General features: G+C 43.3%; 1 protein-coding gene across 2 annotated transcripts in view; it reads left to right on the top strand.

The window, feature by feature from the left end:
- The first annotated feature begins 1307 nt into the window (after positions 1-1307).
- CDK18 (cyclin dependent kinase 18) overlaps positions 1308-26775 on the top strand; it is an 89422-nt gene continuing 63954 nt past the window's right edge. For both annotated transcript variants that reach the window (XM_081916413.1, XM_081916412.1), the window contains exon 1: positions 1308-1446. The gene's annotated coding sequence lies outside the window, so the exon portion shown is untranslated. The remainder of the gene's footprint in view (positions 1447-26775) is intronic.

Here is a 26775-nt window from a genome sequence, read left to right as displayed (position 1 = left end):
GGTAAGTCCCACACAATCAGTCACAAGATGTGGCAAACACACCCTATTTTAATGGCAATGCCCATCAACATGGAGGGGTCGACGGTAATCCCCTCAAATATTTTATTCAGGTAAAGGGACCTCGGTCCCTAGGAATTGGCTCCTATGGCACTAGTGAAGGAATGTAAATATGTCGGATTTACTTATAAGCTAAACAAGCTATAGTTTAGGGTCCCACTCACTTGGCCTCCCCCCAAAATTTCACTATTAATATACTTCTTCTGAATTGTATTTCAGTTCCACAGTTACTTTGATAAAATACATATTTTGTTATGTGCAAATGGTTTAGATATCTCTTAGGTCCATAAAGGTGCCTGCCATGCTCTGGTCCATGGGGTCACGAAGAGTCGGACACGACTAAATGACTAAACAACAACAACAGGTCCATAAATTACCATATAGCATATAAAAGGTAAAGGGACCCCTGAGCATTAGGTCCAGTTGTGACCGACTCTGGGATTGCGGCGCTCATCTCGTTTTATTGGCCGAGGGAGCTGGCGTTTTTCCGGAGACAGCTTCTGGGTCATGTGGCCAGCATGACGAAGCCGCTTCTGGAGAACCAGAGCAGCACACGGAAACACCATTAACCTTCCCGCCAGAGCGGTACCTATTTATCTACTTGCACTTTGACGTGCTTTTGAACTGCTAGGTTGGCAAGAGCAGGGACCGAGCAACGGGAGCTCACCCCGTCGCGGGGATTCGAACCACCGACCTTCTGATCGGCAAGCCCTAGGCTCTGTGGTTTAGACCACAGCGCCACCCGCGTCCCTACCATATAGCATATATTCAACACAAAAAAGAGCAACAATTTGTTGTTGACAAAGGACAGCTGGACATATAAAGGGCCCCATTACCTCCATCAAACCTAAATCCGGCCCTGGGCACTACCTGGATATTGGGTGGGGTGTGTGTGTTTTGAACCTGGTGTCTTCTGCATGCAAAGGATGATGCCCTGCCACCGAATCATAGAATTGTAGATCTGGGAGAAACCCCCAAGGATCATCTAGCCTGACCCCTGGAGCAAACGGTTCCACGAAAAGCAGCACCTGTTGAATTTCCGCCTTGCGCGCCGCTTTGCCGCAGAGCCGGGGGGAGGCAGCCCCGCCCCCTCTGCAGCCTCAGCAAAAAACCCCAACACCCCAAAGCTCCCCACGCCCGATGCCACAGAGCGACGGGGGGGAGGAGCCAGCGCCGCGCGAAGTCGGATTGGTCGCTCCTTAGCCGTGGCTCCGCCTCCTCCTGCCTCAGGTTGTCGCTGGAAACCAGAAGCCGCCAGTTCTGCTTTCTGCTCTCGGCCGGCCGGTGAGGAAGACCCGGGAGTCCCAGCCGGGGCGTGGAAGAAGGGCGAGGCGCGTGGAAGTGGGACCGGGCTGCTTTTCGAAGGGGAGCCCCTCGAAGCCGGAGCCGGTAAGTCCTCGCCGGCTCGTGTCCTGCGTGGCGCGCTTCTCTCTTTCAGTTCGGCGGCGCGACAGTGTAAACAGAGCAAAGGTGGGGCGAGGAGGAGGAGGAGGAGGCTCCAGGAACAAGCGCCTTTTCTTCCAGGGCCCCCTTCGAGCTAAGCTCTCCAGCTTGCTCCTTCTCGGCTGCTCGCCTCTCAGGGGGCTGTGTGTTGGGGAAGAAAGTTCAGACCCCGGAGGAGACTCGGGCAACTAATTCGGTTTTGGGGAGAAGGCAGCAGCCCAAACAGAGCCTGGGATTTGAAGGTTAACCTCACCTCTGACCTCCCTGGGTCTAGGTTTTGACATGGCAGAAGGAAACTGTGAGCTCTCCCTCCATGAGGACTGGTGACAGATTCCTCCACACAGAAAACTAGCCCGTTACTGAGGTAATACAAGGACCAGGCTTCTCTCTTAATAGCTGGCTTTCTGTGTGCATGGAGTTATTTTGTAGGGAGCATGCAGTCCCACTTGCAGATTGGCGCGTTCACAATTTTATCCCCGTATCTAGTGTGTTTAAAAACCCAGGCCATGCCCTGTGTTTATCTTTAGGCACATGCTGGTTTATCTGAAATCTTTGATGCCTGCATACCATTCAGATAGTGAAGTTGGACATTATGTAACCTGGGGAGTCTTATGCTCACCTGGAAGCCTCCCATATCTTTTAAGCCATATTATCCTGGCCTCCAGACCCTTTGAGGTGGACTTCTGTCAGGTACAAGCTTTGCCTTTTGTAGGAGAGGAGGAGGGGAGAAGGAAAGGAACTCTGCTTTAGAAATCCAGTATGAAATTCTTCAAGCCTATTCTTCAGAGATTTCTGTTTTTCTCTGCTACCTGATGTAATGTCCAAGCAAGAGTTAATCTAAAAGATTAAGCACAATCTTTTGCTAATACAACATTTTGAATTCCTCCAGCATCTCCATTGTTTTTCTGAGTTCATGGAGCAACTGTCTTTAAAATACTTATTTGACATGGTTTTCTTCCATAGAGTTAAGAGATTCCCTAAGCAAGATGAGCTAATGCATAAGACTGGAGCCACCTGCCTTGCCAGACTAGAATTTGTGCCAGGGGTGTTTAAACTGACTGTTCTCTCTAATAAAACAAAAGGGAGAGTGACTTTTGCAGATGGATGAGCACAATACTGGCATTAATTGTGAAGGGGAAGACAATAGTACCTTGAAACTTCAGGCTTCTGGCATTGATTTTTAATTTTTAATTTCTTCCAGCCAAGTGAGTTGGAGTTGATTGGCATGTTGCTTTAAAGGTAAAGGTAAAGGTACCCCTGCCCGTACGGGCCAGTCTTGACAGACTCTGGGGTTGTGCGCCCATCTCACTTAAGAGGCCAGGGGCCAGCGCTGTCTGGAGACACTTCCGGGTCACGTGGCCAGCGTGACATCGCTGCTCTGGTGAGCCAGAGCCGCACACGGAAACGCCGTTTACCTTCCCGCTGGTAAGCGGTCCCTATTTATCTACTTGCACCCGGAGGTGCTTTCGAACTGCTAGGTTGGCAGGCGCTGGGACCGAGCAGCGGGAGCGCACCCTGCCGCAGGGATTCGAACCGCCGACCTTTCGATCGGCAAGTCCTAGGCGCTGAGGCTTTAACCCACAGCGCCACCTGCGTCCCACCATGTTGCTTTAGGGGTGATGAAATTGTTACTGTAAGGATGATGGGCTCTAATAAAGTTGAAGACAAGTATATAAGTATTAAGAAAGCTGGTGGAGCTGCTAGGCATTTTTAGCAGCTGACTTATAAAGGGACAGTGGGAAAAAAACCATGGGTGGCAGAACAGGAAATCTGTTCAAATGTGACCTTCCTTCCATCACAAAGGTTTTTGGTTTTTTTAATAGTAATATTAGACTGCAAGCATTTTCTCCAGTGGACATTAGTATGTTCTGTTCTCATTTGTATTCATCATTCCCTTCAGCTGGAAGTAGATCTAGAGGAAGAAGCTGTGCCATTCAGAGATGGGGATGGTTCCACTTTCATATAATCTTGGAGCGAGCACTTCATATGAAAGTATCCTGTAAAGAGCCAAGCTGTGCTGTTGCAAGCAACACCTTTTTCACTACTGTTGCTATGCTACACAGGTTGCCTAAAAGACTGTCTTCATTCTATTCCATCCCTTTCGTACATTTATCACAAGTCCTGAAATGGGAAGGGAGAGAGCAGGTGTGTGTTCTGTTTCTGCAAGCATTCTGTGAAGCTCTGACCCTTCTCTTGGCTTGTGCCTCTTGCAGGAGTGCATATTGCACGAGGTCCCCATGCCTTTTATACGTCCTTAAACTTTTGACTAGTCGGCTATTCATAGTTCAGCAGCGTTTTTGAAATTTTCCATGAGCAGGAGCAGCTGCTACATTTAGTGTCTGTGGGGAAGAATCCACTTTGAACCTGACTAACTTGAAGGAAGGAAGTTAAAAAAACAGAACCGGTGGCATTTGTTAGTACACTGGAGGAATGTTGTTAGTCAAGGCTTATTGACACAATCAAATAGCAAAGGTTGTTCCCTCATAACTGATATCTTGAGGTGTTCATCCCTGTTTACTCAATCAAAGAATTCCAGGTTCTTTTAGGTGTATTACCCACAGAGCCACCTTTCTGACACTAGCATCATGGCTGCTTACCTGGACAGCGAGGAGTGAGGCAGGCCAACAGAGAGGTTGGTCCTATGGTTGGCAGCACCAGTTTGGCTTTGCCAAGACTTCTGTTCTACCCTGACTCTCCATTTGTACCATCCAAGTAAATGCCAGTGGTGCCAGTGTCAGGACAAAGGCACCACAGCACTGTGTTGGCCACTCTTGAGTTACCCTGCTTCCTATTCTGACAAAATTGTTGATGCTACTGTGTTTTTCTGTGAATGCTACATGACATGGAATCTCTCTTGTTAGAGATTATTGGGTGAGCACCTAGTCTCTGCTCATCAGATGTCTCCCATTGAATGTAACTGATCTGTAGAAAAGACTCTATGACCTGAAAATGCACATACTTCTGCAACCCAAGAAAATCTTTAATAATTTGTTTTTAAAAATACGCTGCAGTAATAGTAGTAGGTTTCTTGAATTAGCAAGGGGTGGGACTAGATTAGCGTTTCCCAACCTGTGTCCATGAGCTTCATTCCGGTGGTCCGCGATGTGTCTGTATTAAATATTCATATTGATTTATAATTGATTTTTTATTGCTTCTTTTATTTGGTGTAATGCAATAAAATGCAATTTGAATTCAGGTTGTAAAACAACAAAATACAATATAAGAAAAAAAAGAAGCAATAAAAATTCAATTTAAATCATGCGGCATCTATTACTGCACATTACAATTGCTACAGCAGGCAGGGAAATCATTAAGTGGTCTGCCAAGACGCTTAGCAATTTTCATGTTGCCGTTAGAAGGGGGAAAGTTTGGGTACCACTGGACTAAATGAACTTTAAGGTCCCCCCAACTATATTATATTATTATTGGTGTGGGTACAAAAGGTCTTCCTGGGAATTATGGACTTTCTGCCAATTTATTTCAGTCTGCAATTTTTCCCTTGAATGTGGCAATAAAGAAGCTGAAGTGAGGAGAGTCCAGGGACTTTTATATCCCAGGGTGGTTAATTCCATAAGATACTGTTCTTGGGGGATGCCTTTAAGAATGTGGATTTGAACCTGCAGCCCCTTACTGATAATCTGCACTGTAGAAGAGGCATTTTCAATGTTAAATCTATCTGTGTGAGCCAAAGTAAGAGAAGGGCAAATTGGGGAGTTATCACTAGTTATGGGCGGGGGCAGATCAATATATTGGGTAGAGATGCAAATAGTGTAGGTTAAAGGTCCCAAGAGAGAGTCCCTGTTCTTCTGAATAAATTCAGAATTGGAATACAGTGCATAATATATCAGCTGGCAGTCTTGCTCTTGCACATCTATTCAGGCAAGATTGAAAACTTACCCTGGGGGCTACTGAGCTACATCCAGTTACAGTGCTTTCCTTATATTAAGAGAGCTGTGGCTGCACATTCTTATGAGCAATTTAGAACACGGCAACCACTTGTGCCGCTATAACTTATTTTAGAATCTGGATTGTTTCAGTTTCTGACATTTTAGCTGCCACAATGCAAATTTGATTGGTTTTAAGTATTGGTGGTAGCACCCTGTAGCAGCTAGCTCCAAGGTCCCTCATGCAAGGCAGCTCATCCACTCTAAACCACAAAGGAAAATTACTGCCCACAGAATAAAAACAAGGCCCTGAGGCATATGAATTTGCTTGAAGTTTCAAGTGGAGCTTCAGAATAGAGATAGAAGTCGAATGCTGACCTTGCCAGTCTTAGGGCAGTGTTGTGTCCTTCAAATTCTTTTTTCCTTGTGGCCTGCGACCTTGGACCCTGTCCCTTTCTCTTTTGAAAAACTCCAAATGGCAAATCATTATGTATCCTGATGAAAGAAAAACTTTGGTTGTTCTTCTGGCCATTGAGTTTAATTTATAATCAATCTATGGAGGTGTACTTCATAGCTTTAGTGTAAAACCCGTGCTTACAGTTTGATAAAAGAATATTATCTTTTTCATGCAAAAAAAATCTCATTTTTGTCATCTTCAATGCCACTTTGCCTTCCTGGAAACAGATATTTTAGCATGCAGGACACTATGGAAAAGCACATTTTCCTTCTGGCTTTGTTACACACATCAGACTTTGGTCAGCTAAAAGGCAGGACTTCCTGAAGTTCACAAAGCTCTCAGTGGAGCAAAATATACCCATCATGGTCAAAGTTATTCTTGATACCTTCCAGGTGCAGTACTGTAATAACATTGTTCATAAGAACAGTTGCTTGAGTTATGTATTGTATGAATTGTAGGGAGAAAGCTTCCCCTTGTCTCCTTCAGTACTTTTAAAAAAAAACTCCTGTTGAGAGTCCCTTAAAAGTAGTTCCTGCTAGCCTGGCTTTCTTTCACAGTGCCAAAATTGAGTTATAGGGAGAAGTCAGAAGTAAAGCCAGGAAGTCAGACCGAAAAAGCAAGGCCCAGAGGAATGAACACAATGTGGCCTAGATCACACTAAGCCAAATCTTACTTAGTGCAAGTGTGCATGTCTCCAGGGAGGAGATAATGGATGCTTTGCTTCATCCTTGGCTGCCTTCCTGATATGCTGCCATGAGCTAAGCCAAGGGTCAGCGACCTTTTTCAGCCGTGGGCCGGTCCACTGTCCCTCAGATCATGTGGTGGGCTGGACTATATTTTTTTTTGGGGGGGGGATGAACCAATTCCTATGCCCCACAAATAACCCAGAGATGCATTTAAAATAAAAGGACACATTCTACTCATGTAAAAACATGCTGATTCCTGGATCGTCCGCAGGCTGGATTGAGAAGGCAATTGGGCCACATCCAGTCCACGGGCTGCCTACCACTGAGCTAAGCCATGGTTTATTGAGTTGTCTGAGCAGATGCTCTCAGTTTGCCCCCTCCAGACAAACCTTGAGCTAGAAAGAGCAAACCTTGGTCACAGCTCGAAGTTTGTCTGGAACAGCAGCATTCTAAGTTAAACCATGGCTTAGAATACATGACAACAGGAGGGCCAGAGAAGTAGCAAAACAACTGCAATCACCTCTCCAAGGAACCACACACTTGCACATTTGTACTAAGGTTTGGCTCAGGATGGCTTGATTTGTGTGATGTGTGAATCAGACCAGTATAGATTCTTTATTAAGTGTGTTGGGCACCCAGTACCATGTACTTGACCCCATTTTTCATCTAGTATCTATCTAGTAAAAGGAAAATCAAATGAAGTGCTCTTCTGGTTCCCCCCACCCCAGGAAATTGGAATCTGTTTGTGCAATCTGCCTATTGAATCTGTCCCTTATCCCCTTATTAATGTGCAGTGCCCTTTTTTGCAAAGGGAAATGAGAAACAGAAAACTGCCTGGTGGCTGCTGTCAATGAAAGTGCCGGATTTTAATCCAGCAAGCAATTAGGCTTTGCAGTACTGTAGGTAATCATCTAAAAATACCATTCAAGATTCCTTTTTAAGGTGGCAACCCGCTCCCCTTGTCATGTCTGTTGCATCCTCCACTTTCTCCAACCCTACAGCCTTTGCTCTGGGGGCATTGTGAATCTGTTCTTACTGAAGTATAACATCTACATTGGATATTGGAAAGAACAAATGCACTAGAAGCCTTATCATTTGTACCAGTTCCTTGCAATATCTCATTATCTGCATTAGACATCTACTTTTGGAATGTCTAACTGTTTTGAGACCCCAGTACTATGAATGATTCTGAGCATGCAAAGAGTAAAATTTGGCTTGGTAGTGAATGGCTGCATCATCACTCACATATTTGGGAATTGTCTGAGGGTGCTACTTTCAGAAGTCCCTGAGCCCTGAGAATTGGAAAGCTAAAGCCAATGGAAAGGAATTTGCTCAAGCCCTCCATATGAGCCTGAGCACTCTTGAGTCTCAGATAGGGGGTATGTGCACCTTGTGCCAGAAATATGAAACCCAATCCAGATTTCTAGATGGTGGACTTGCCACATATCATGAATGCTCATTTGGTGTGTCTTGCCCTCACAAGCCACACAAGGATTATGCCAGTCCTCCTGCTGAGCCTTGCTACTTTGCTACTCCTAGTAGCAGAACACACTTTCAGAATTAGGTGGCACAATCCCAAACAGCACTGGTTGCTCCAAAACGCAGCAGGGATGAGTGCCTCTTTCTTGTTGCACCTCTCCACAAACACACACACATATGCACATGTTGTTTGGGGGCACAGTCTAGGGACCCCCAAACTCCAGGTCTTTTGCACTGAGCCCCAGATTTTCTTTCTCATCGCCTTTTTAAAAAAATGCTTACAGGGTTGCTAGGCATGACACAAAGCGCTGTGACCCCCAGCTACAGACACCCCAAATTAATTTGCTCAAGAGACATAAATCTGCATTCTACATATAAGTTAGTTCATGCATTTCCCCACCCCCATCTTCATATTTGTGTTATGGGCCTGTGCTGTGAGACTTTTCAGTATCTAGCAATGGCTCTTTGTGTACACACACATGGACTCTCTGACTCTCTAACACACACACACACACACACACAGAGAGAGAGAGAGAGAGAGAGAGAGAGAGATTATTGCTTAGCAATACAGTTAAATTTATTTTCTAGATTTCCACTAATGAGTGGGAGAAACTAGTGTTCATAACTGTCTTATCTTCTTGGCTTCTACAGGGGCCAGAGGGCAGCAGATGCTTTCTTTCACTATCCCTGCATTCTGTAAACAATGAAGCAGTCAATATGCTTCTTTGCCACCTGCCTCCCTGCACAGACATTCGTGTTGTATGGATTATTTCTGGAACTAACCACACTCAGGCAGAGAGATGAGTAGGGCCAAAGTTGTGACAGTCTCTTTTTCAGATGTGGGGAGTGGGCATTGGAGGGCTTGTGGGGCAAAGCAAAGGATGCTGTGTCCTGGACTTGGCTGTTTCATATCTGCACACCTTGATGCACTCAATTCATTTCAGACAGACAGGGAAGTAAATCTAGATGTACAGTCAGGACTAAGGAATTAGGTAAGGTTTTGATCTAATCTTTCTGAAAAAAGCAGAAGTAAGAAAAGGCATGTGGTTCTTGAAGACAGCAGCACATCAAAGGCATCCACTAGAGAAGCACAATAGAGAAATGTTCTTATGAAACAGGTGAGAGATTAGATAAAAGAGGAACAGAGGGAATTGTGATGGGTGCACAGAAAAGGCTAGCCTAAATCAGTCTAGCTATTACATACAATGTCAGCTGCCAGAGAATTGCCTGGTACAATTGAAATAGCTCCAGATGAGACATAAGGTCAAATGATATGTGATGGTGTAGTTAGGTTTGTTGTTCATGTGGCTGCTCTATTCATCTACAAAGCAGTGCACGGGGTCTATTTTTAATATAAAAAGGGATATTTGGGTGAGGGGAGTTTAATTCTCCTGTGCTTCAGCTGCTGTCTCCCCCTGCCCACTAGATGTCAATACCATGTGCTTTTTAGCACATCAACATTTGCATTATAGAAGCAAGGAGCTTTGTGTCCGGCATAGAGTCCAACATCCTATGTTGCTCCATTTCATCTTTCTCCTCTTAATCCTTGTTTCAAACCTGTATTGCTGCATAGATAAGTTTGAAAACATGTCTGCAGAAGCCAATCTCAATTCACAAACTGCAAGGAGACTGAGCAAGACTTTTGATGGACTGGGCAGAAGGTGGAGCTCAAGTGCTCTGTTAGGTCCTCATTTCAGCAGAAGACTGAAGGTGGGGGTGTGAGGACACCCAATCAAACTCACTGGTGGAGGTTATGTTTGGTTCAAAATGTGCCCCTGGAGTGGTGGTGAACTTTGGAATTTGCCATTCAGAGAACAATCCAAACCCCTGACCAGCAGAGGGATGGTTCAGTGAAGTGGTGGGTCCACGTCCACAGCCCTGCTGCAAGGCTGGTTGCAAGGAGGGGGGAATGTCTCTTTGCCACACCAACTCCCAGGCTGCTACAGTCCAGGGGCCCAAATCATAACAGAAGGATCCAGTGGATCCTATGCCAACCCCATAACACCTGGTTCCAGGTCTGTCTACTGGCTGCTGCCAGCAGGGATACCATCGGCAGTAGTTTCCACCCACCATTTGGATGGATGCCTTCCTCTTCACCAGAATTTCTTCTCCTCCAGCAGCAGCAGCAGCAGCAACAACAACAACAACAACAGCAACATAGCCAGGCAGAGCCTAATCCAAACTCTCTCCAGTATGACAGGTTGTGGAGGTTTGAATGCTTTGTCACCCAGTTCCGAATATTTTCTGCCTGGATGGGAAAACAGGAATTGGCTTAATATTTCCATCCTTTCTCGGGGAGTGGGGAACTGGATCTGGCCAGCAGTTCCCCCACTGTCGGTGGACCACTTTGTCAGGTGGACAGGGCCAAGTTTAAGCAAAAGTATGTCTGGCCTGCTCTCGCACCTAATCTGACCCCAGCTGCTTCTGTAATCTGGGTGTCAAAGGATCCTACCTTATGCTTTGTCACCTTCTCTCAGGATTACTTGGAGCTTACTCAAGTGTTGGGGAAACACATGGGCATTCCTCCTCAAATCGTGCTGCCACTCAGAATGCATGTGGGAGATGACATGTTAAAATGTTTCCTTAACGCAAAACCATCACTTGCTTCCCCATATATGGAAAGCTTGCATGTCCGAGAAAAGGTAATCCAAGACCTTTATCCCAGTGTGTTAGCTTTCTACCTGCAGGGATTTCTTTATGCGGGAAAATCTGGCATTCTTAACTATGAAGTACCAGTGAGCTTCTTTCCCTGCTTTCCCCACCACTGCTGCTTGCATTGGATCTCTCAGAAATAAACCAGGCTATTCCCCAGAAAATAGCTTGCCTTGAGCTAATCCTCCTTCTACCTAACTCCATCCCTGCGAGCTTCGACATCCCCTCCCCTTTCCACTTAAATCTAGAAGCAGAAAGGATTCTGGAGCAGAGGGAGGAGAGGCAGGCCTACAGCAATGACTCTGGGAGGAAATTACATTTCCTTAGGGCAGGGGTAGGCAATCTAAGGCCCGGGGGCCAGATGCGGCCCAATCGCCTTCTCAGTCCGGCATGCAGACAGTCCGGGAATCAGCGTGTTTTTACATGAGTAGAATGTGTCCTTTTATTTAAAATGCATCTCTGGGTTATTTATGGGGCACAGGAATTTGTTGTTTTTTTCTTTCCTTTTTTTCAAAATATAGTCCGGCCCACCACATCTTCTGAGGACCAGCCCACAGCTGAAAAAGGTTGCTGACCCCTGCCTTAGGGCTACTTCCTTAGAAGTAGAGGTAAAACAATTTCTCTAAGATGTGTGATAGGATCTTAGATGGAATTGTGTCTCTCAGTGCTCGGCTTCCAACAACCATCTCTGTGCCAGATCCACAGCTTGTCTTCCTTCCTTTGGAGATATCCCCAAGCCCTAGCCTGAGTATCTTTCAGAAACAGTGTAATATTATTCTCTTTGCTTTGGAGAGGGGATATATAAGCTGGTAAGAGGACTCTAGGTTTTGGCATTTGTTATTAGCGATGGTGGCGTTTGCTGCTTTTTAATTCTGTTATAGTGAACTAGCTTAATTTTTTTTGCTATTGATTATTGTCAGACAGTTTGTTCACAACTAGGTAACCACTTCACTATGCTGAAGATTATGGAAAAAACAACAACTAGTTAACAGATGTTTACTCTAATTTAAAGAACGAGGAGTGCATTTTAACAATCTCTCTTAACATGAGTGGAAATATGTTCACAACTGAAAATATTTAATGCAGATTTCTCTTGGTGTGTTAGTTTTATACCCAACATTATAGTCTCTCTTATCCTTTTATGATCAAGGTAAATAGCATCTGGTGTGTGTGCTTGTTCGTGCTAGGATGTTTTTGAGTGTGTTTGTGTGTGTGTGTGTGTGTGTGTGTGTGTGGGCTATTTCTGTACACTAGAAGTGATTTTGAAATTGCTGTGGCAAAAGACTGCTTCACACTTCATGCATATCCCTGGCATACACAGTTTATAGGTGTGTGTATCTCCTGTGTACCTCTCAGTGTGTTAGAGTCATACCATGGGTACACTGTGTATTCATGCCAAAGGAATCAATGAATGATCCTGAATTTCCACAGTGTGTGTATGTACACATAGATAAGGGTAAACAAAAAGGGTGTGTACCTCTTTCCACTTGAAATATACAGCATTACAGACATTTCACAAATTTATGTAACGTGGAGCATTCCTAATATTTGGTCAAAGCCAGGGGCGCGGCTGAATCTCTTGTTAAGTGATTAATAATTGTTGCATAGGACTAAGGAATTATTAACTGTGATTTGCTGAGCATGCCCAAAGCCCCCTTCCCCCTGTAAGATGCATGTTACAGTTTATTGACTTCTGCCAGAAATTGCTGTAACGGCTCTTATCAAACCCAGTTTGTACATTCAATTTATGTTACAGTTTACATATAGAACTCCAAAGATTTCTCAAACTACTTAGGCTGGATTAGTCCTATTTTACTTTAGAATATTTTTTCTTTCTTTACAAAGTCCCAACATCTTGTGTATCATCATACAATAGAGCCATTGTGCAGTTTTGGTAATGGAATATAGCTTTTTGTGTGTTTGAGCTATGGAGAAGGGTGTGTGTGTGCTCACCAGTAATTGTACAGTTGTGTATTTGTAAATAGCATTGGTTTCAGTGGTCATTACTGCAAATAGAAAATTCAATGGGACCTAAGAAACTCATTTGTTTAGCTTTTGTGTTTCCCAGCTTGTGTATTAAAGACGTGTGTCAGGAAGCAGCTGCAATATGACCAAAGTCCATCATTGTAATGTTGAAAAAACTAGCCGCAAACCTTTATGCATTTATTCTCTCTCCATGCCCCCAACACTTGTGCTCCATCTTTCACTAATGAAAACTGAAAGCAGCTTGCAGTGCTTTTTGTAAAAATAAAACTACAACTAAGACCAAGAACAAATATAATAAAAACAGGCAATTAAACAACGTATCATTACAAGATCCTTGTAAATTTCAGTCCAAACAATCAAACATAACAAGAAGTCAAAAGATAACAGGAAAAGTATCCTGATCATTGGAGGATGGGTACAATGTAGCCAGAATGGTTGCAGAAGAATTGATACTTAGATTTTTTGCAGGGATGCGGTTTTCTGAAAATTTCCATGTTGAACTTATCCCTAGCAATTCCCCCCGTAATTATCATTTTTCTCTTTGATCTGCACATGAACTGGATTTTTTATTATACCTCTAAAGTAAACAGCTGCATATAACAATACATATAAGCTGTATACAAACACATAATGCTTACAAAATTATCCTGCAGAAATATACAACCATGTAGGGCGTGATTTTTTCATCATGTATTATACTTCTAATATACATAGTGTATATATGTGTGCCTGTATGGCAATAAGTGAGCAGCTCTTTCATAAGTGGGTGATTCATACAAGGGGCAATTCAATCCAGGCAGAACTTGATTTCCATGTATAAATCCATGTAAAACAGATTCTTCTTTCATCCATAACTTTAATGTATTATTATTAATGTAATGTAATTTATAATAAAATGGCAATATTTTGAGGGGGCAACTCTGAGGAACAAACATGTTTTTACTTTATAGTGCACCAATTGCAACCTGAGAAGCACACACAAACTGTGAAATTTAGTGATTTCTAAGCTGGATGGAGTCTCCATGGAGACTGAAATGTTTCTGTACTGGTTTCCAGTTTTTCATGCCTCATTAGTGTCCATTTTGTTGAAGGGTAATTATGGCAGCAGAGATTCACACATGATATTCAGCAGCGTTGAAAGCTATTTTAGCTTTATTTGCATGTTGCATTGTGGTGGAAACTAGTGTTTATGTGTGAAGCCGTGAATTGGTCATCCGTGAATTTTGAGAAGGGGCAGGGGGGAGGCCATAAGGGAAAGGAAAGTACAGTGCACCAGAAATCAAGTGTCACCAAACCATGGTTGAACTCATGAAAGTGTGACTCTAACCACTACTTCCCTTGGCAAAAGTGTTATTTGTTCAAGCTTTGTCTGAAAGCATCAAAGGTGGATGCTTGGTGCTCCTGTCTGATTGGAGGCAGTTTGTATCCCTGAGTTTCATCTCTACATTTCTCAGTGCATTTATCTTTTTTCCTGATTAGACACCTTTAGACATGATAGCAAATACCAGTTTAGAAGCTTTAATTTACAAAGCTGTCATATAGGTCTAAAAACGATGTCTGTGTGTCAGAGTGAGTTCCCATGTCCCAGTCTGCTTTCCTTTCCTCATATATCTACTTCCATCTCTGTCACAAAACCTTCTAGTTCTCAGTTATCAAACAAGATAAAGTTCCTGTTTTATTTTTCCACTAAGAAGTTTGTTCCTAATCATGAATGCTGCACCCGGATGAAAATGGTGAATATGCATAATTGTGTATTAAATACTTGGGATTGCTTCTCTGCTGGTGTGTAAATTCTTGAATCTCAGTCTGAACTTGAAGCATCCGTGTTGCTATGGAGGCAGTCTGATATATCCTCCAAAGTCAGTGATGTTACCCAAACACCCAACCCAGGAATATGTGCTCCCACACAGATTCTGGTATGGTGAGCAGCACCCAGCATGAACTGAAAATGCACTGCAGAATCATTTGTTCCTCATTAATAAGTTGCATGGCAAACAGACCCAACCAAAAGGCCTGATTTCCCTTTCTGCATTGTAGTAGGTTATACTCTGAGTATATACAGTCATACACCACCTGGATTGCTCAGTTGGTTAGAGCATGGTGCTGATAATGCCATGTTTGCAGGTTCAATCCCCAGCTGCATTGCAGGGGGTTGGACTAGATGACCCTTAGGGTCCTTTTCTACAATTCTATGATTAAATCTATAATTAAACCAATTCAACAGTGTAGCACATACTTATGTGGCTATAATGCATTGATGATTTAATGATTTTAGAACATCAGGCTCATGTCATCAGCAGTGTTCTTTACAATAATAAAAGTAGATTGCACATTCTCCTGAAACTCTTTCACAGGCAATGAATGTTTTGAGTGGGGGTTGTGTTCCTGACACCTGCACACACTGGCAGAGCATGTGTATGCCTGCCCTGCCCCGTTACGACCTCTGCCTCACCCCCTTTTCTAGCCACTTCTGGGTTGTGGTGATGCACACATGCACAACCGCACATGCTTTGAACGTATGCAAAACAGTTGTTGCCTGTACTCAGAATACTGTAATGCAGTGTTCTTCAACCTTGAGTCCCCAGATGTTTTGGAACTGCAGCCAGTAGCAGATTTAGGGGAGCACAATCAGTTTGGTTGCACTGAGCACAGAGCCCAAAGGGATACCACAGCTGTTATTAGGAATGGAGTGCAAGAGGTGGGGGGCATGGATGAATTCCTATACCCCACAAATAACTAAGAGATGCATTTTAAATAAAAGCACACATTCTACTCATGTAAAAACAGACCGTCCATAGGCCGGATTGAGAAGGCGATTGGGCCGCATCTGGCCCCCGGGCCTTAGGTTGCCTACCTCCTCTAGGCTGCTTTGGATGCAAATAAAATCAAGACCTCAAGTACTTACATAAAGGAGGCGATGACAGCAGGACAAAAACTTGCCAGCCTTAGATGAAAACTGCAGAAGCTGCCTTAATCCTGGGCTTTTCGGTCAAGGGGGAAGCAAAGGCCCAGCAAATGTAAGGCTGGAAGCCTGGAAAGTTGAGTTTGAAGAGATCCCTCCAGCTCTGAGGGCAAACCCACACATGTGCACTCTGAAGGTAGTCGTGTGTTTTGTGTGCACTTTGAAGGGGAAATGCTTTTGAGCTTTTGAAAGAAGAAATCTGTTGCTCTTATGAAAAAGGAGTTTCTCTTTAGAGAAAGAAGAGCACCCCCATTTGCAAGCAGTATTATCCCTAGCATGAAAATAAATACCCCAGCCCAGCAAATTTCTACCTTAATTCCTCTCCTGACTCGTATCTGGACCTCCCTCCCTGCGTATCAATAAATCTCCTTGGGCCCCTGGGCAGGAACAATAGCAGCACTTTTCTGTGCTGCAGTGAGAATTTTCTGTCCATGGGCTTTGTTGTTGCACAGTTTCTAAAGAGCTGTGGTTACTTTGTGACACTTTAAAGGCATTGGGCTGTGCAAGCAATGTGGCTGCTCCCCCCCCCCCCCCCGCCGCCTCAAATTGGGACCCAGCACGGGGAATTATGCTGAGGTGGAAAGAAAGCCAGTGCAACACAGTGAAAGAGCTCTTTCTAAATGTTAAGCTCCCCTTGCCTTCCTGCAGGAAAGGAGATTCCCTCAAAGTGTTTTCTGTTAGAGATTGAGAACAGGCCATTGGGAAATGAACCACCCCAGCAGCCCGCCTTCTGTTTTAAGCTCTTAATCCATCCTAGCCTCCTATTATGAATGATTAATTTATACAATTAGTAGTGTTATGGTAATGAGCTAATGGCATCTTTGTTGCCACCCTATGTGGGGATATAGCTAATTGCATGTTGCATGATTGCTCCCAGAGGCTTTTTTTAACACAAGAGGAGAGTGACTTCTACTTCTTGCCACTGAGGCAATGCCTATTACTGATCTGTAGGTGATTTATGTGCCTACTCAATTAGGTAGAGTATGGTGCTGGTAATGCCAAGGTCATGGGTTCGATCACCATATAGGCCGCCTGAATATTCCTACACCGCAGGGGGTTGGGCTGGGTTCCTTTCAGCTCTGCAATTCTATGATTCTAAGTACATAGTAGAATGATGTGCTTCCCAGTAATGCACACTCAGGGGGCCCTAGAGGTACCCACAGATGCTAATGTTGCTCTATAATCTGGAGGCTGGATGCTTCTAAAGTGACTTTCAGGCATTTGATGCAACCAATAACCCAGACTCTACCCTGATTTCTGTGAAAACACTGTACCTTCGCATAATAGGTAAGCGCTTAGTAGGAAGGTGTTGATAGCTGGTGCTCCCGTCAGCCTTATGACACCTTCATGGCAGTTCAAAACACCTGAAGAGTACCACACATATGCCAGTTAATGGGGCAGGTTTCTGCCCTATAATGGTGTATCCAGCACACACAAATTATTTTTCTAACTGTTCAATGGTTTGCATATTTCTTGTTTAGATGTATACTTTGCCCTTAAAATATCAGAGTGGCTTATGCTAAAATTAGTATAGCATAATTAAATAACTAATATATTAAAATCATCTGCAAACAATAGCATTTTTGTAAATGCAGCATAAAACTAATCCCAGTAAAATCGTTCAAAAATATATTCATCTGATGCCAGAAAGGTATTTGAGCAGATGTCGAGCAAGGCTTTTTGGAGGAGAGTATTCCAAAACGGGGGTGCCACCACTGAAAAGGCCCTTTTCCAAATAGCCATTTATTACATCTTACTGGGTAGTCCATTATTATAAAACAGTGATTTAACCTAAGCTGATCTGAGAATGTGCCCTCCCCACTCCCATCAGTTCAGAGAGTCAACTTGAGCCACATCAACGTCCCATGGAAGGAACTGTGTAGCTGATGGATAAATTTGCAGAAACGTCACAAAACATAAGCCACCCCTCCCCACAAACGGAACAGTGCTGAGAACCTGTAAGAGAAACAGAGTAAATTAAAATTTGTATTCTTCCGCACCTCAAATGTATTCAGATCTTGTTCCCATGCTTAGTCTACTTCACTCACCCACTCTTCTTCCTCTTTGAAACTCTCCGATCTCTTGTTCTGAGGCAGCCGTTCAGTCTCCCACACAGGTTGAAGTTTTCTCTGCATGCAAGTAACTCTGATTCTGGTGTCCTTGAGAAATTAGCAACACTTTCAAAAGAATGAGAGGGAGAAAAAAGGGTGAACTTTGGGAGGCTGGGGAGATGACAGAACACCGCATGAGGTAGATTCAATCAATTATGAGAAAGAAGCACAGCAAGGTTTTGCTGCCCTTCTTGTTCTGCCCAAAAGCATCAGGTCCAACAAAGAATATGAGTAGGTTTCACTGATGGGCAGGTGACTCATATACACACTTTTTCTGTGTGTGGCTTTGGGCACATTATTCACTTGCTCTTCCCTGTCTTATGTGTAAGTATGATAGTGATTCTGTGTTGTATCCCTAGTGTTCTTTAGGGTGTCAGGAAAGGGAACTTTTCTGTGCTCTCCTGCTACATATCAAGGCAACAGCCATCTCTGCATGGAAGGAATTTTAAAAGTGCATGATAGCACTAGACTCAACAAGAGTCTTCTAATGTGGTTAGATCCCTACTGCATGACCTAACTATCAACTCAGCTCCACTCACCTGATTTTGGATGGGGTACCCCCCTCTCTTTCTCTTTAGTATGGCAGTGTAAGAATTGCCAAGTCACAAAGAGAACTCAAAATGTCAAAATGCAGACCTATCTCTGCAACATGAATATAGGCATATTCAGTAGGAGGTCATGTGATTCACACCTTTGTGTTGCCAGTTTCATATGCTAGTTTTTATTTTTTTATTGCAGTTAGATTTCCATGAATTCAGTATTATTTCCCTAGCTCTGGCGATGATGGTGATAAGTAGTAGATACAGGATCTGCAGTAAGGATATCTGAATAAGCTACAGCTGCTGCTCAAATTATGAAGGGTGCTTTTCAAATGAATTTAAATGGTGTAAGTTTAGCATCGAAAGCTGACCTACTCAGGGAATTTGCAAAGAATTGCATACTGAGAAGTGATGTATGTATCTGTGTGGGAGGTACTGTGAAGGCCACAGGGGCAGAAACTGTGGTTTCTCTGAGCTTGTGAATATTTCCAGATTCTATGATAATTCTTAGTAGCTACTGGTCAGATTTTACAGGGATAGTATGAATGCTGGTTCAAAATCTATCAAACTGCAGAAAACTGTGACTCCGTAATTGCAGAATCCACAGGGCTTTGTTGTTGGCTGTTGTGTAATCCTGTACCTTTCTTTCTTTATTGGCACTTTTGGATGCAGTATTTTGTGGAAGCTGGTAAAAATGCCATGTATGCTACTCTTTATTAGGAAGCTAAAGCTTTCGTTGGGACTGAGCCTGCAGAAGCAATTTGTTTCATGTGTTATAGAAAAATGATAACAGAAAGGGAGCATCTTGCCCCCATTAGACTACGACAACCTGACCTGGATCAGGATGTTCAGAAGTTGGATCTGCACTACTTCTTTTGTGGGAAAACCAAGTCAAGTACTCCATTCTCTGTGAAGCAAAGCTACAAGTAAGGCTATAAATTGGCAGAAAGGAGGTAGAGTGTTAGGATCCACGTCAGAGTTCTGCTCCTTCAAGGCCTTATCCTTGAGAAAGAATGGAAGTGATCTTCTGGGGTCATCCAGCCCTGGAGGAATAAAAGCCTTTAGTTCACTCATCACTTTGAGCTTGCCTTGCCTCATCTGGGTGGCCTTGGTAAGGGAGGGACTAGATACTGCAAAGCAAAGTTGTTTGGATGAAGGAGCTAGGGTTGTTATCCTACTGTTATCCGAAATGAGGCGGGGTGTCCTGATGTTTGGGGTGTCCTGATGCGGCAGTGAAGTGCTAAGTTATTTAATTTATTGTTGTACTTTAATAATAATAATAATAATAATAATAATAATAATAATAATAATTTATACCCTGCCGTTCTGGCTGGGTTTTCCAAGCCACTCTGGGTGGCTCCCAACAGAATTAAAAACACAATAAAACACCAGACATTAAAAACTTCCCTAAACAGGGCTGCCTTCAGATGCCTTCTAAAAGTCAGATAGTTGTTTATTTCCTTGACATCTGATGGGAGGGCGTTCCACAGGGTGGGTGCCACTACCAAGAAGGCCCTCTGCCTGGTTCCCTGTAACCTCACTTTTACTGCCAGAGAAAACCACATGCAGATTTTCTGCCTTGGCTGCCAAAATAATATGACCAGCTTCCCGGGAGATATGCAGCTTCCCTGGAGATGGGGAGAGACTTGTTTGCCCTGCCTCAGGTAGCAAAATGGCTTGGGCCTGTTCCAGAAGTAGTAGTAATAGAGCCTGGGACTGGAGAAGTGGATTGTTCACTTGTTTAAGATGTAGTACCAGCACCTTGCATGATATGCTGCAAAATGAAGGGCCCTCCCCTACAGACATACCACTGAATAATGGGACCTTATGGTGAAGGGTGGTTAATAAATCAAATTGATGAAAATGATGATGTGAGGAGAATACAATGAGACCTTCCTCATGTGGTGTGTGACCAAGAGACAGGTGCCTGGAACTCAGCTGTGATATAGTAACCCCCCTGTTTTAGAATGTGTTTGTGTGTGTTTGCTAGTTAGATGTTAAAACTAGCCTCAAAGTTGCCATGGCAGCATATAGATTAGTTGCGTCTTATATGTGCAGAGTTGAGTTCAGTCCCAGAAAGATACCAACTGTTTCTGGTACCCAAAATGCTTCCTACACTTCTGGTGTTTGCCTTGAAATGTGCCTACATGGATACTTACTGCATTGATGCTGTGTTTTTTTCTTTTCTTCTAAAATTTGCTGCTGAAATACTTTCATGTCTTGAACTGTTAGCTATATTCTTATTGAAATATTGTTTTTGAAACCACGTTTCAAAACCATGTTTTTGTTGTGATCTGCTTTGAACATAATTTATTTTGTGAAAAGGCAACACATAAATTAGACTAGTCTAGTCATAGGATAAACAGGGACATGTGTAGCTTTCTCCCTTGGCCCACTGTGAATGCATATGTATCGCTGTTTAGGCTCAGGTGCAACTTAAGTTATTGTTTCTAATTTCCAAATTTGCACAGTAGTGATTGGCTAGCCCTCATGTCACTCGCAAAGCAAACACACACACACACCCCTTTGAGAAATTTTTGAATTGTTTTTTGTTTGAACAAAGATTTTAAACAGATACTTGAATATGAACATATACAAAAATGTATTACCTCCTTGAAGTTTGGGAAGAAAGGGCAGGGAGGACTGAGCAGGTACAAAAGCAACTGTCTTTGCAAGAGGGAAGGTGTATAAAAGCAAAGCTCATTCTGCAACGAAAGCCACCCACCCACCCCTGTTCACAAGTACATCTGTCTTCACAGTTATGCATCTGTGCTGCCAACTTGCTTCCAGATACCAGTGGAGTCCCTAGCATAGCTAAATGTCAAAAGGCTGCTGCTTCCATTTTATAATGAACTACATGATTTGTACTGTTCTTGCAAATGAATATAGAGGGCTAGAAGGTAATTATACTGACTCTGGAAAGCAAGCATTTATTTTTCTTCACTTTCCTCAGAAATTTCAAATCAGCTGTATACAGGGACAATTTGATGTCAATTGCTGTCTGGTCACTTCCTGGCGACCTGTTTATTCATCCTGATTTGCTTGCACAAAGTTTGCAGAGAGAGGCTTTGCAGGATCATATCAATATATTTTTACCCAGTGCATTTTCTCATCACTTCCCTTACTGCAAGAAGGCTGGGTGGAAGTTCAGGGTTTGGAAGCAGGATTGGTGCACATGGACCACACATCCACATTAATTGCCCAAACTGAACTTGTCAGTATGTGACTGGATCCCACCTGCAAAGGAGCAAGCCATTTGTGCAAGCTCCACACCTGAACCAGGAAATGCTGGTCAAGCCCCCTTGAGCACCATAGGACTTGTGTTGATTATATCCTGTTTATAGTAAAGGGACTTAAGCATGGTATGGCTTCTATCCTTTGCACATTTTATTTGAATTCAGTGGGACGTACTTCTGACTAAATATGCATTGTGTTGCTCTGTTACTGTCTTTGGATTGGGCCCCTAGTATAAAGGTCAAATGTAGCTCACTTCAAATCGCTAATGGTGCTGCATGAAATAAAGAGTTCAGCTAAGTGCAGAGTGGGCTGGTAAGACATCAAACCACAGAGACTCACGTAAAAGAATTTATAGGAATGTAGAGTTTTAGCAGCGTGTAATACTTCGCCTCCAATACAGAGTAGGGTGGGTCTTGCCAAGCTCCACCAAACCTGAGGAATGTCCACCCATTGAGGGCAAATGAGAACATTCAGGGAGTTCATTTGAGGAAACTGTTTGTTCTGCTGCAGTGATCTTTTCAGCCTTGCTTGAAAATAGGTACTTCATCTGAGCTCTTACCAAATGTGCGGCCTCAAATCAATCAGGCGTGCGTGAGATGTTGGAACATGGTGCCTGTCTCACTCGCTTTCTGTGGTTTTTATTTCCCTTGCTGCCTACCAATTTGTTCTGGAAAGTAATAGGCACAACTCTCCTAATTTCTAATAACTTCTCACCACCTCCTTCTACCCCTCGGTAAGCCTGTAGCAATTATTCTCCCAGCTGAAGTAGAGCAAACCCACCCACACTGCATGCTTTCAACAAAGAATGGAAACTTCCCCAGAGACAATTGCAAATGATGCTCCAGGCATCCCACTGCCTGGAACAATGTGGGCTGTGTGTTGCAGGAGCTACTGGCAGGCGCAAACTTTGGTAATATGGCGCCCTGACTAAGGACAAAATTGGGCACATGCCCCTAAATATTTATTATTTTCACAGTAATACCTTTTTGTACTGTTGCTTTTTGAATGGATCTTCTCAGTAGGTACCTGTATAAATATATGATGATGTTGTTGTTGTTATACATCTTGGCTTAGCATCCTGTGCAGGAGAGCCACCTGCACCACCCTAAATCCTGTGCTGCTACTGGGTAAGACTGATGAGGTAACTATTTGAAATAGAGTGATGGAAAGAGATTTCATCAAAAAGCGACACACATTATCAGCTTAGAGCTCCAAATTTGGTGTGGGAGGGAATTAATTTTGTTTTGTTAACTGATATTGATTCTGTCATATTGAAGAGTTAGAAATGTGTGGAAATATTAATAAAACTATATCTGTTCTGATGACACAAGATTGGACTGTGATGAATGTGTCTTCTCGGCTCAGCTGATTATATAAACAAGCAACTCTTTTTCTGTATGCGTGCCTTATTTTGTTTTTGTGCATTGTTGTTATTTTTATTTTTAGTATGGCTAGAGGCTTCAACAGCTGGAGGTGGCCCAGGCCTCCCTGGACCTCTAATTTGCATATGCAAGATAACCACCGCAGAACAAATGCTACATATAAACTGCTTCTCAATGGAAGTAGTTCACATGTCAGCTATAGGGAAACACTGTTAGACATTGTCTCTCTGAACTTGTACAGAGAAGGGGGTTGGGGATAGTGCCTGCTCATCCCGTTATTGATGCATGTTCATGATGCATGTTCTGAAAGGACCTGAATGCCTGTGAGTAACCTGGGACCCTTGAAATAGGCAGAGTCCTTATCGTGCAGACAGAGCCTACATAAGCACACTTGGTAAGCATATAGGCTCTTTCAGACATTGTGCTGAAATTGTATCAGGTTAGGGGACAGCAGTCACGAAATTAAAAGACGCCTGATTATTGGGAGAAAACCTAGACAGCATCTTTAAAAGCAGAGACATCACCTTGCCAACAAAGGTCTGTATAGTAAAAGCTATGGTTTTCCCAGTAGTGATGTATGGAAGTCAGAGCTGGACCATAAAGAAGGCTGATTGCCGAAGAATTGATGCTTTTGAATTATGGTGCTGGAGGAGACTCTTGAGAGTCCCATGGACTGCAAGAAGATCAAACCTATCCATTCTGAAGGAAATCAGCCCTGAGTGCTCACTGGAAGGACAGATCGTGAAGCTGAGGCTCCAAGACTTTGGCCACCTCATGAGAAGAGAAGACTCTCTGGAAAAGACCCTGATGTTGGGAAAGATTGAGGGCACAAGGAGAAGTGGACGACAGAGGACGAGATGGTGGGACAGTGTTCTTGAAGCTACCAGCATGAGTTTGACCAAACTGCGAGAGGCAGTGGAAGACAGGAGTGCCTGGCGTGCTCTGGTCCATGGGGTCATGAAGAGTCAGACACGACTAAACAACAACAGGACACAATCCTACCCCTCAGAGTTCAGAGTATGATTGAGCAAGGCTTAAATGATAAGTCATTTATTGACATTGAGTGGCATGTAGAGTCAATTGTGAATCAGACTGGTTTTTTTTTTGTTTTTGTTGCTAAATAAAATAGAATCTGAATTCTAAATGCAGTTCCCACTGGGTTGCTACCGGTCATTTTATATTGCTTGGCAGAATAAGGAAACCAGAACTTCCAGATCTGAAAGTACAGAATATCTGAATAATCAAGTCCCATTGTATTTCTTTGTATGACTTTTTCAGAATTGGGAAGAGAACATAAGCAAGTTATTTAGATTGTAAATTGCTCAGAGGTGGAGGAGAATGTCTCCTATTCTATAACTTCTACACATAATCCTTAGTATGCTTAACAGAAATGACAATAACTATGTCTTCAATTACAGGTCTCCTACCTTTTTTGGAAATTATATCCATGAGTTCATAGTGAAATGCATGAATGAAAGGGACACAGCGAAACAATGGGAAATTTAAGGACTGAACATTCTAATTTTATTCTGCTGAAATTTTGTTCAGAATATATTTCCTTTTGATTCAAATGCAAAGTGATAACCTAATTTAAGAGGCAGTATGTGCCATAGTAATTTAATCAAATTAGTAGTTGAAGTCTGTCATTCTCCAAAGTCTGCAGTTACATAGTTTACCCATGTCAGCAGATATTCAAATTATGTAAATTGTATGTTAATCTTCAGAATATTACATAGTTGCCACATTTTGGCTTATGCCTTAAATTTTCTGTTTGTTCCAGTCTAACACAAGAGATGGGATCCTCCCTATTAATTTAGGACCATGATTGGTGTTCTCTCTCTCTACATATATATATATATATATATATGCTTTCGTAGATTTTCACGGGTACAGGAATGCAGGTTTTGGTGTCCTCGGGTGTCTTCCCGTGTAAAAGTTGGGGTGTCTAGGCGACGTTTCGACGAGGTCTCACTCGTCATCTTCAGGCTGGTGCTTTCGGCTTCTTGTTACTGGAACAGAGCAGGATCTCAGTGTTTGAGTTCCTATAAATACTGTTGAGGGGGTGTGGTGTATAGCCTCCAATGTTCTGGGCAGAGAGGAAGTTCCCAGGCTAGTGTGCCTTTTCTTCTTTTGTTCCTTAATTACTTGAGGGATATCCTGAGTGATTTCTTGAGTGATATCCTGAGTACCACTTAGGTGGGTCATTAGGTGTGGATTAGTTGCTAAAGTCTTTGTGTCTTGACCTCTTGAACTTTGTGAAGAGTTTTTCTGAGAAGATGGCTGTACTGCACTTAGTTGTGCTCTGGCTTGGCTTCGTGTATAGGGGCGAGCTGTGGTTTTGTGGCTTGTGTCAGCCAGATCTGTGTAGGGATTGCAGGGGGGTGCAGCATCCGGAGGTGCCTCCATGGTTTGGCTACTGGATGGTGTCTGTAATTTATCTGTGGAGAGGGTCTGGGTTTGGGTCTGGTGTGGTTGATTGGTGATGGCGTTCTGTGTGCCTCTGGATCTGGTGTCAGTTTTTGTGGGGAGGGCTAATTTCCAGATGTCTGGCAAGCGGGATGTGTCGTCACGCTTGTTCATGTTGTGAGGGTGTTTCTCTATCTCGATGGCTTCCATGATTATTCTCTTGTGGTGATGTTCCATGTTAAAGAGCAATTTGGAATCTGCAAAATTAATTTCGTGTCCTGTTTCTTTCATGTGTTGGAAAAGAGAGGAAGTTTTTTCTTCTTTTTTGACGGCATTCTTGTGTTCTGCGATACGTGCATTTATTCGTCTGTTTGTTTGTCCAATGTACGTGGCTGGGCAGACTTTGCAGGGTATTTCATAGACCCTGGAAAACCAAGGGGTCTATGAAATACCCTGCAAAGTCTGCCCAGCCACGTACATTGGACAAACAAACAGACGAATAAATGCACGTATCGCAGAACACAAGAATGCCGTCAAAAAAGAAGAAAAAACTTCCTCTCTTTTCCAACACATGAAAGAAACAGGACACGAAATTAATTTTGCAGATTCCAAATTGCTCTTTAACATGGAACATCACCACAAGAGAATAATCATGGAAGCCATCGAGATAGAGAAACACCCTCACAACATGAACAAGCGTGACGACACATCCCGCTTGCCAGACATCTGGAAATTAGCCCTCCCCACAAAAACTGACACCAGATCCAGAGGCACACAGAACGCCATCACCAATCAACCACACCAGACCCAAACCCAGACCCTCTCCACAGATAAATTACAGACACCATCCAGTAGCCAAACCATGGAGGCACCTCCGGATGCTGCACCCCCCTGCAATCCCTACACAGATCTGGCTGACACAAGCCACAAAACCACAGCTCGCCCCTATACACGAAGCCAAGCCAGAGCACAACTAAGTGCAGTACAGCCATCTTCTCAGAAAAACTCTTCACAAAGTTCAAGAGGTCAAGACACAAAGACTTTAGCAACTAATCCACACCTAATGACCCACCTAAGTGGTACTCAGGATATCACTCAAGAAATCACTCAGGATATCCCTCAAGTAATTAAGGAACAAAAGAAGAAAAGGCACACTAGCCTGGGAACTTCCTCTCTGCCCAGAACATTGGAGGCTATACACCACACCCCCTCAACAGTATTTATAGGAACTCAAACACTGAGATCCTGCTCTGTTCCAGTAACAAGAAGCCGAAAGCACCAGCCTGAAGATGACGAGTGAGACCTCGTCGAAACGTCGCCTAGACACCCCAACTTTTACACGGGAAGACACCCGAGGACACCAAAACCTGCATATATATATATATATATATATATATATATATATATATATATATATATACACACACACACACACACACACACACACACACACACACCACACACACGCACACACACACACACACTTAACATTTT

Source organism: Podarcis melisellensis (genome assembly GCF_964234715.1).
Source record: "Podarcis melisellensis genome assembly, chromosome: 6".
Lineage (NCBI taxonomy): Eukaryota > Metazoa > Chordata > Lepidosauria > Squamata > Lacertidae > Podarcis > Podarcis melisellensis.
Note: the sequence above shows the minus strand (reverse complement) of the source record. Positions and strands in the feature narration are given on the sequence as shown.